An 8,404-nucleotide genomic window follows, 5' to 3' on the forward strand; every position below is an offset into this window, starting at 1 on the left:
CCATATCAAAGACAAATGAAATAGATGAAGATATTGATTATCAATTTTTAGGAATGTCGTCACTGTCAAATAGTGGTGAGATTCTTGTGACTGGATTATTGATTTTGGAGCTTCCAACCATATGACCGCTCACTTGTCTTTAACAATATGTCATATAGTATTTCATGTGTTATGCTTCTTATTTCAGAGAAATCATAGATTTTTATCGCTTATCCTATGTCTAAGTTTACAAAACTTCTTTTTCCCACCAACACTTCATATGCTTTAACCCCTTTTGAGCTAATTCATATCGATATATGAGGGCCATATAAGGTCTCATATTTGAATAACCGTCAATTTTCTTGACCATTATAGACGACCATACAAGACATACTCGGGTTTATCATATTAAGCATGAATTAGATGCTTTACGTACACAGCCTTAAAACCTCCGTTAATTATGTCAAAACTCACATCAAACCACTTTTTAAATTCCTTAAGTTTGACAATTTTCTCAAATTTGATGACAAATTATGTAACCAACTTTTCTATGATATTGGTCTACTTCATCAAAAATCTTGTGACGAAACTCCACAACAAAATGCCCGGATAGAAAGGAAACATAGGCACATTCTTGAAATAGCAAGATCCTTGAGATTTTATTCAAGGTTTTCTTTAGTTTTATGGGGCGCATGTATCATGAAATGACTTCCTACATCTATTCTGCACAAACAAACACCATACTAGCTACTATATGAAAAATTACCCGCATATGATCATATGAAGGTTTCTGGCTGCGTAGATTTATTCTCAAATCCAACTTTCACCATTGACAAATTTGCTCATAGAAGGGGTGTCCTATGCCTTTATTAGTTACCCTTCTTTAAAAGAAGGGATACTTATTACTACTTATTACTAAATCTTCTCTCAAATAATTAGATCATCTCAAGAGAAGTTATCTTTCATGAAAATATATTCTTATTTCATTTCAAAACCACAAACTCATACTTAGAAGCTATACGCTTCTCCCTGCCTTCTCTTTAAGAAACACCCAATGATGATTGGTTACTAGAGTTTGATGATAGTGATACAGAATTCGATGAAGTATGAGCCCTACAAGATCCATAACTTATTCACCTGAAACTGTCGTTAGTTCAATTACTACCTCAATAGAAAACTCTCCAAGTATAGAGTCAGTCACTAGAAAATATAGCATAACACATGTTCCACCTGTGTGGATACAAGATTATGTAACCTCTGAATCCACTTAACAAATCTCAAACCTTTCCATCACTTTAGTTATGCCACAGTTTTAGTGTTTTATGACAAGTCTTGCTTAGACTCATGACCCTACCTTATTAAAAGTAGCCGCTTAAAGTGATAGATGGGTAACGGCAATGAACAAGAACTTGAGGTTTTAGAATACTTGGTCAGTTGTTGAATTGCCTTCTAATAAACAAGCAATTGGTTCTAAATGGATTTACAAGACCAAACTTTACCCAGATGGCACTATGGATAAACATAAAGTAAGACTAGTTGTATTAGAAATAGGCAACAATATGGCATAGACTATTTAGAAACGTTTGCACCAATGACAAAATTAACTAATATAAAGGCATTATCAGTTGCTGCAGCAATGGAAAAATGACATACTTATCAAATGAATGGAAGAAACACCTTTCTTTATGGAGATTTAATGGATACCGTATATGTGAAGCTACCTCCAGGTTATACACATATGAGTTGTAGAGTGAGTAAAATATCTAACTATACTCTAGTTAATAGAAAAGGCAATACACTTGTTTGCAAATTGCATAAGTCTATTTATGGTCTAAAAAAGTATCCTAAACTGTGGTTTACTGAACTTTCAAACTTTCTCTCGGTTGTTGGATATACACAGTCCAAAACAGACATAGTCTGTTTTTTTCATCGCAACGATAAGTTTTATGTTGTTGCTCGGTTGAACTCTATAGACGCAGAGTACGGTTCCATGACTTTAACTACATGTAAAGTTACTTGGTTAGCAGCCCTTCTTAAAGACCTTGGACTTAAAAATGTATCTCCAACCACTCTCAAATGTGATAAGTGAGTTGTCATTGCCATTGCTACAAATCTAGTCCAATATGAAAAAACAAAACATGTGGATATGCCATTTTATCATAGATCACATGAAAGTTGGCACCATCACTATTGAGTTCACTCCCTCTTCTAAACAGGTGGAAAATTTGCTTACAAAAAATTCTTCATGTTAAGTCTCACTTGTCAAATAAGCTGGGATCCTTCAAATAACTCAAACTTTCCAGCTTAAAAGTTGTAATGAAGGGATACTTATTAATAAAAAGTCTCCATCTTACTTTTGTTTCATTACCATTTATTTTGAAGACATTTGCTAGTCCTTTGCACTTTGTCTGGTAATAATATCACCAAATTAGTTAAGGTGAATGGTCGGGATTACTACATTATAGAACACTCTTTTTCTCTTTTGTCATGATGTAAATCAAGTATGTATAAAGTGCTCATTATTCAGCATGATATGCATGACAAGTATAATACACCTCTTCTCAAGAAAAAACTTATTTCTCTACTATATCTTGTTTGTTGTTAATAAATTACATCTTTAAGTTAATCAATCCTAATATACTTATTAAAAATTAAATATCTTATTTCAGAATGAATCTGGTTTCAAATTCATGATTAACATCTCTTATCATTTTACGATCAACTTTAATACCAATATCACCTCAGTATAATTATAGTTATAATTATGTAATAATTATAAGTTCATTAACAACCAAATATAATACATTACTCTAGAATTTATTGTTTTCTTTTTGAGATGTCTTTTAAATTGTCTATATTTAAAATATTTCAAAATAATAACATTTAATAATATAAAAATTAATCACATCCACTATTTTTATATACTATACTCATTTTATGCATTGAATATCAGTCAGTCACATTATTTTATCCACTTTTCTTTTTTCTTTCTCACTATTTCATAACTTTTTGTTAACTTCGTCCATAACCTATTCAGAAAAAAATGAGATGGATGAGCATATAAAGTCAGTCACACCATTTTATCCACTTTTCGTTTTCTTTCTCAATAATATTTCATAACTTTTAGTTAACTCCGTGCTGGATGAGCATATCGAGTATTATTTTTAACACTAAAAATCAATATCATCATTATTATATATATCAATAAAATAATAAATAACACATAAAGTTAGTAAAATTATATTTTTCTTTCTCCAAAGAGTTCTGTAAACAAACTCTTAACTTTAAATTTAAATAGTCAGGGCAAAAATTAGAGCTCCAATGGGCTCTTAGATTTTTTTTAAAAATTTAAGAGCTCATCATCTCTCCTTTCTTATAAAGAGCATATAGTAGCTCTAAACTTTTATTTTATGAATATATAGTGGTTTCCCTTCAACTTTTTTTTTCTTTTTGACAATGCATGCTTATATGCCTTACAAATTAGTATCTGCTCTAATAATTCTCGGGGTGAGCCAGAGTTGAACCCGGGTGCCTCAGGACAACAGAGGATAAATCCACCATTGGGCTATCCAATCGTGCTCGGTTTCCCTCCAACTTTAGCTCCAACATTTTTCTCTTTATACTTTTTCCTCTCATTTATATGAATAAAGAGCAAGTACTGTCATCTTTTTCAATGTCTTAAGTCATTGAAATCCACATCTAATATTATATTTTAAAGAATGATTTAAGAGCCCCATTGAAGATGCTCTCAATTACCTATAATTTAATCAAATAATAAATATACAGATATATGTATCATATGTTTTTCATATGAAACAAATTTTAAATTATTTCATACCATATTGATCGTTTTATTTGGTTTTGCATGTAATTCAAATTTTAGATTCCACAAGTACCAATTCGGTACATCTGAAACATAAAAATAAAAATTCAGTTGCAAAAAAACAGTCGCCGTCTGTGGGACTTGAACCCACGACCACGGGATTAAAAGTCACGCGCTCTACCAGCTGAGCTAAGACGGCAATATGTGTTAAGGAATTTGTATATTTAATATAGTGAGATTTGAGAAGCAGAATAACTCGACCACTACAATTTATATGCAACAAGAAGATATATCCATCTCTTATACTCTTCAACAATCTCTTATCCTGCTTTTGATGTAAGCATTCGCGACTGATAGATGCAAGGACTTCAAAATTATAATTTTATCGATGCGAGATAAATTAACTTCAGTTTTTTCCTTTACAAGAAAACAACAATTTGCTAGGCCTCCAAAATTTTATTTATATCTGCGCGGGGATTTGTGAATATGAAGTGAAGATGGGCCAACACCTGATTGCCCATGGTGTTTCAGCGTTTCACCCATTTACAGTGCATATGGTCCATCGCAAGATGGGCCGATGTGCATTTAATAACGACATCTCACAATATTGCCTAATTTGCATTTAGTGCTATTTTAGGAGTTTTCTTTGAAGACCCACGTAGTTGGAGACTTGGAGTTATTGGAGTCCTAAATTTATACTGTTGGATCTCCAATACAAAGGACAGTTAAGATTAAAAATTATGAAAATTACAAAATTTATTAAAATGCTGAGAATTTGAGATACGGTGTAATGTACAAACAAGATATGTATAATCAGTACACTGATTGAAAATAAGAAGCAACATTGTCTCACAGTTCACTCAACCAATTTTGACAATTACAAATTAAAATTATTTGCACCTTCATTAAAGCAGCAAAGTGAAGATAGAATTGGTTTCGTTGAATTTAAAAGCGAAGAACTTACTCATCAACAGAACACACCGATGAGTATTGAGTATCAGTAAAAGTCTTGTTACCCAGATGTGTTTGCTTATACTAGACTAATATTAATTTTCTTGATTTTGGTTTTAGGTTTCCTCTTAATTCTAATTCATTATTTGCAGAACAAGATGATATTTGAGTTTGGGAGATAAAAACTATGAAACAATTTTAAAATACAGTGAAGGACAATTACGAGTACAGAACAAGGAGACAAATCAAAGGTCATATTAATAGCCTGGCGCTTTGCAGAATAACGATCCTGGACGAATAACGCTTGCAAGTGAATAACAGTTATACATGAGTCTATCAATATACAATTCATTTAAAAAAAGTTAATTTTGCAGCCTTAGATAGAAGGAGATGGACGATGTAGATGGAAGACTCTAAGATCGAACGTAAACCTATTTTGAGTTCATACAGTCTAAACTAAACTAGTCATTATAAATCAATTCTTGTGTAAATATCCATAATAATAAGATTTTTTTAGTTATTAATTATTGTAAATTAATTATACTCCTCCTATCCCATTCAATTGTATATAATCCTTTTAATAATCGATACGCATTTTAAGATAAATATAAAGTCTAATTTAATAATTTTTTAAATACATATTTTATTTTTTATATGTTCCAGATATCGCAGTATAAAAACGAATCATTAGATCTTATTACTTGATAAACAGTTATATACATGATAACAAAAGATATTTATATATAATATTTAAATATGAAAAATTGTTAATATTTTCAATGATCTAAATCAATTTTATGTAGGTTTTGTAAATAGAATAAGCCTCTTATTTTTTTTTATTTTTTTGCGTTCTAAAATAAATATAAGTAGATTTTGTAAAATTAAAAAAAAGATTTTATAATGAAAATATTACCTTTTTATGTTTAAACCAGATAAAAGAAGGTCTTGAAATATAATATTTTTCTTATTAAAAAATACATAACTATTTTCCTGCCTTCAATTCTCTGTTTTAATTTAAATATAATTATTAAACCATCACTATTGTTTTTTTATTTTCACTAATTTGAAGATCTTAAACTCCCATCACGTGTATATATCAGCCTCTAAAAATATTTATAAATAATTCATAAAGTAAATTTATATTTTCAAAAAACCACGTACGGCTACTGAGTGACTGTGAGCGTATGTCCGGAAGATTAAATTTCCTCCTAAAATCAAACAATTCGTTTAGAATATTCGGGCTGGAGCAAATATTATTCTCGATGTACGACTGTCTGAAACTGTTGAGGATATATATATCACGTGTTTTTAAGATGTCCTAACCTGAGTAATATGCCGAGAATTTTAATAACTTTGATAATTGATAGTCATCTTGTAAATTTAACAGGTGCACATGGAGGTTTCAAAAAATGATTTTGATGTTTTTTATTGTCTTTCGCCAATTATAATATGTCCAAAATATAATTGAATATGATTGAGCTATCCCTTGTACGTAATAAGGAGGTGGTCGAGTGGTACTGTTACTCGTTAGCCCGGAGCTAGCGAGTGAGAGATTAATCGATTCATAAACGGAAAATTGGTGGTACAAATTAAAACATTCATATCCTGGTCTAATAAGTAATGATATTAATGTCTCGATGGACATTTTATTCCTTAACGTGATAATATAATTCAAATTATGCTGCACCGTGAGCATCATAATTCATAATTAGCAGGGTGAGCTTGCCTGTTTCCCAGTAACCTGTGAAGCCGCATCATAAGATCCACTTCATCAGCACTCGAGTCCCCTCTCCTAATGGTTGGCCTAAGATAGTTCAACCACCTTAATCTACAGCTTTTTCTGCATCTGTCCAGCCCTGCAATACCTCAAAACTCACTACATAAACTGCACGGACATGCATGCATGTGTGCAATTTGATTACACTAACCTTAAATTGAAATAAATAATCCCTATATACCTATAAATTAACTTGTAGAGGGAGGAAGGGGGGGGGGGGGGAGGGGAGAGAGAGAGAGAGGGAGGGAGGGAGGGAGGGAGGGAGAGAGGGAGGGAAGGAGGGAGAGAGGGAGGGGGGAGGGAGAGAGAGATGAGAGAGAGAGAGAGAGAGAGAGAGAGAGAGACCTGCTCTCTGAGGAACAAGGTGCCACTTCCCTTCTCCATACAAGTGAATGCATTCTCGGAGAAGAGCGTCTTCATCTGAACTCCATGCACCCTTACGCAGCTTCAAAGCGCTAACATTCTTCATTGCCTTAGGATGCATTGTGAAGTTCTTGCAGATTGGGGAACCAATGCACCTTATATAAATATACAAATAGAGTTGGCTCTTTCATTTCTAGATTCCACAAATCATTTCAATGTGTTGTCTACCTTTCTCCACCTGTTCAACGGATAACTGAATGCGTTACGTAGCCCAATCATTAGCTTAAAGTTGGACGTGCTTCTTTATTTGCCATATAACATGGAGGCACTGATTTTACCAATATTACATTGAATTTTATCATTCCTTTTCTCGTTAATGTGAAAATAAATTTGATCAGAAAACAGTACACAGTAATTTACATCAATAAATTCGATAGAATGTTCTTATATATCTGATTTACATATATATAAGCTAGTATATTTTATAAGTCCTATTTAATTAGCATGGTTTACGGCTTGGTTAAGCATTGTCAAATAAGCCAAATTGGAATCCTTCGGTTCTATTGGCCGCTATATTATTAAACCATGTATTTCTGGATTTTATGCCGATTTCTAATTTTCTGGAAGTATCTTCGTACGTTCGATAGAGAGGTCCCATTATTTGGATGTAGCGCTAATATCACCATTGTGGCACTACAGTCCTTGCCGGAGAAAATTAAGTTGAACATGTTACCATCTCATTTATGATTTCTTGGCATTGTATAATTTACTTCTGGATCTCATCAATAAAATTTTTGTACTCTCGGCAAGTCGCAGGCACCTCTCTATAGGGGGCCAAATTCATGAACCTATTATTTTAAAAATTTTGTAAGATTCTATCTAAATTACTTTACAGTGTTGAATTTGTATACGCTTCATTTTTGTGACCACGAATTCTTTTTTGTAGTTTTATGTCAACAGTGGCATTCTATCCTATTCTTATTAATAAATGGATCCCTTCAATTTTAGTGGATTATAAGAAGTAATTAATTACAAATTTTGATTAATATTATATAATTTTTTTAATACATTGATTTAATTTTTAAAACCAATAATTTAATTTATGAAACAACTCATTAAAAACTTTATAGTATTTCAGAATTCAAATAAAAAAATAGTATAATTGATATTATTAATCATATTTATAATACAAAATTTAATTCAAACACCAGTAAATTATTTAAAAGAGGTGGTGGTAACACAAACTCAAACTCGGCGGAGAAGGAGGCCCCTACCACTATTTTAACACAATTATTGATGTTGCAACATATTGTGAAAGGATTGCAACACAATATATTGTCAAAAAAAATTGATTACAAATTAGTTTTAACTAATACTATATAAATTAAAAAATTCTGTTAGACGTTTATGTTAATTTGTCAAATAACTATAAATTAGACATAAAAAAAAATTCAACTAAAGGTTACACATAACATTTATCAAGTCTAAAATAATCCTGAATTAAAATTTAA

The 8,404-nt window shown here is 31.5% G+C and overlaps 1 non-coding gene across 1 annotated transcript; it reads right to left on the minus strand.

Annotated features, from left to right (window-relative positions):
* Positions 1 to 3,928: 3,928 nt before the first annotated feature.
* On the minus strand, positions 3,929 to 4,001 carry TRNAK-UUU (transfer RNA lysine (anticodon UUU)). The gene has a single exon. It is a non-coding gene; the product is annotated as a tRNA-Lys (tRNA).
* Between the last annotated feature and the right edge of the window lie 4,403 nt (positions 4,002 to 8,404).

The sequence above is a fragment of the Daucus carota genome, chromosome 3, assembly GCF_001625215.2.
Source record: "Daucus carota subsp. sativus chromosome 3, DH1 v3.0, whole genome shotgun sequence".
Taxonomy (NCBI): domain Eukaryota; kingdom Viridiplantae; phylum Streptophyta; class Magnoliopsida; order Apiales; family Apiaceae; genus Daucus; species Daucus carota.